This window comes from Palaemon carinicauda, chromosome 1, assembly GCF_036898095.1.
Source record: "Palaemon carinicauda isolate YSFRI2023 chromosome 1, ASM3689809v2, whole genome shotgun sequence".
In the NCBI taxonomy this organism is placed as follows: Eukaryota; Metazoa; Arthropoda; class Malacostraca; order Decapoda; family Palaemonidae; genus Palaemon; species Palaemon carinicauda.
In genome coordinates this window covers 22,296,883-22,300,303 of record NC_090725.1, presented here as the reverse complement: position 1 = coordinate 22,300,303, position 3,421 = coordinate 22,296,883, and positions in this window count along the sequence as shown.

Sequence of the window (3,421 nt, the reverse complement as noted above, 5' to 3'; positions counted from 1 at the left end):
TTGTTTTGTTTCATTGTTGGTGTCGGCTACCCCCCAAAATTGGGGGAAGTGCCTTGGTATATAGATAGATATATATATATATATATATATATATATATATATATATATATATATATATATATATATACATATACATATACAGTATATATACATATATATAAATACATATATATATATATGTATGTAGATATATATATCTATATATCTATATGTATATATAAGAGTGTATACATTTCAAGAGCTTCACTCTTTTGGCAATTAAAACTATACAAGTATAAATGAAGAATGAATATACGGAATATAAGCACAAACCAAATCATTGTTCACCAAAAACTACAGACAATTATCCGGCGTTACCAATAGCAAAAGTTGTTTTCTAGACAGCCTCCAGTTTCCCCAATTAATGTCCTATCTAATGAGAAACGACTAACTTCATCTAATTGGTGGGTCAACATTTGCTCGCGTGTTAACGAACAGAATCTCATTTAAGAAGGAAAATCAAATTATTTCCTCTTATCGAGCAAAAGTCATTGAGAGTAAAAATTGGTAGGCTTAATGGATTCATTATCAGTAGCTACTGTTTATGGAATCTCCATGGAATTCATTCTCTTCATTTTTTAATTGCTGTTTTATTCATAATGTAATTGCTGTGTTTTTCTATAATGTGAACCGCAGATCTTCGAAGAATGTAATGGACATACGATTTTTCATTGGTAAGCTATTCTGATGTAAAAATGAATAATAATTTTCATAAAATAGTTTCTTTCATCTCTAGAATTATTCTGTAAGCGGATCTATACAAATAAAAGAATTATGTCAAAAGGATTTCTTATGTAAAAGTGTTAACCTGATGCAGTTTTAATCTTACTTAAAATTCTAACAATTAAAAAAAAAAAAGTTCTTGGGACATAATAGTTCGTTATATGCTGAATACTAAAAAGAGTTTCAAATACATTCAGCTTTAACGCCAGCTATATCATAGAGTAAATGGGGAAGAACACAATGGAGTATTGCCGTTATCATTTTTTTCTGTTATCTTTACTAGTTTCTTCAAATGACTAAACGGCTCCGAGAAGAAAATGACAGTACATTTATCTCCGGTTGATTGCGAGATCTCTCTTTCTGTTGGGGAAAAATGTGAGTAAAAAGAAAGTGCAAAATAAAAGATGTATTATGAGAAAAAACATTTGAATACAGTACAGTAAAGACCACAGTTACAGGTATACTAATTCAGCTGAGTTTTCCTTGAGAAAAAATAAGAGGCATCGTGACATCACGAGTACATATTTCACAGGGTTATGAGGCCCCGGGGAAAATCATGGCGTTTATTTTTACATCCATCTTCATATCTTTCTCATTGTTTTCCCATTATCTCTTCAAGCAGATAACAGATAATGCCCCTGTGACGTATCTAAGCCAAACAATACTAAAGTATTTTGCTTTGTTAATCTACGTTATCAGATGAATAAATTTCGATTTTCTTTATCTATGTCAGAAGAATGCCCTGAAACTATGCGATAACAAGCATCTATACTCTTCGAACACCCATCAGAGAGAGAGAGAGAGAGAGAGAGAGAGAGAGAGAGAGAGAGAGAGAGAGAGAGAGAGAGAGAGAGAGCAAACAGAATATTGATTCTTGCTACAAGTTTTAAGTCCTGGGCAGACATTTACAACTTCAAAGACTTGTAACTTGGATAAATGAAGGTAATAATAGCATTTATATTAACAATGTATTTACAGTTTCATACTAATTTATTGACAGATTTAATAGCAATGCATAAGTATTGATCATAACTCATAAATTAACGGAGAAATGTAAATGACATCTATTTTAATGTGAAATTTACGACATATTTCTGTATTTTTATTATCTTTTTCTCTGTGCAGGGAATAAAATGATAAATCCAATTTATCATTTAGAAATATAAGTTGGTAAAATAAATACAACAAATATGAAAGAAAACAAACATAAAGGATTTTTGGTAAATTCCTGCACTACAGCAATGTCCACTTCAATCTTGGAATTCTCCCTTCCATTTGCATATATCGCGCTAACTTTTCCTTTTTTGACAGTGTTTTGATAATTTTTATGGCTGCATATTCCCGTCTCTTTATGTCCACTTTATGCGTTACATTAAATCTTATTCCCTTTCGAACGTTTCAAGTCTCGTTCGTAGCATTTCACGTAACGGACATTGCCCCTAAAAGTCGAGACGTTACACAACTCATTAAATCAAGTTGCGATTCCATTACAATCTCAAACGCGTATAAAGTAACAACGAGGTAATAGACAAGTGAAATTATGAATGTGTTTATCATTGATTGCAAGAGATGCAAAGGGGTTAGCTTGCACAAAGAATCTGTGGAGCCAAAAATAAGTACAGTGATAAAATCAAAAGTGTAAACTCAAAAAAGCTGTTTATGATGAATAAGTTTAGACGGGCAATATATTATACAAATAACGAGGCTAATTTGATGAGGCTATAAAATGGAATGTATGTAATTTATGGCTAATGGAAACAATTAAATGAATAAATAAATAAGCACATAAATCAGTAAATGAATGAATATATAAGTAAAGTAGATAAACAGATGAATTAATAAATAAAATATCTAATGAATGAGAGTGAGTTCAACATTACATTGTAGCAAATATTCAAAATCACATATAGAGGTTATGGCAAAAGCTATGATTTCATAACATTTGTTACAAAATCACAATCTGATGTAAGGCTGGCTACTAATGTTCGAAGTGGTGAGAGACAGCACACACAGTTATAGACATTCCAATATTTTCGGATTAATCAATTCGTTTTGATTCTCTGGCTCTGGCATCTGAACAATTATGGTTATTAATGAAAGAAATATGTTTTTCTAAAGTTCCAAAATTATACAAAGATTTTAAGTAATGTCTCAAATTTTGAAAACATTCACTAGGTTCATAAATACTTTACCGATATTGCACATCGTGTTATATACTCAAAATGTGTACATTGAACGCACGAAATAATATAAAAATATATTACATCTTTTGAAGAACAGCAACCAAATAAAGTACATTCCATATGGAAATCCAGAAGAGAAGGGAGCCCCCATTCTCTTTTTGCCATTTGTAATAAAAAGGGACATTTCAAGTTGCCAAGTCTTGGTCACTTGACGACACGCAGTTAATTTAGGGATGTCCGTTCCCAGGACCAAGTTCCTGAGCACTAGCAAGAAACCGGAAGAAATATTGTTTTAACTCACTTTTTTATTTTTTTGTTTTTTCTAAAGTGGTTAAGTTTTACGACAGAATAATCAGAATGGCGATAAAACATATGTATGGTAAATTTTGAGATATGGGAGCAAAAGCACGTTCCTTACGAATAAAAAAAATATTCGTGGAAAAAAAGTAAAACAGATAAGAATTTGAGAATTGTTG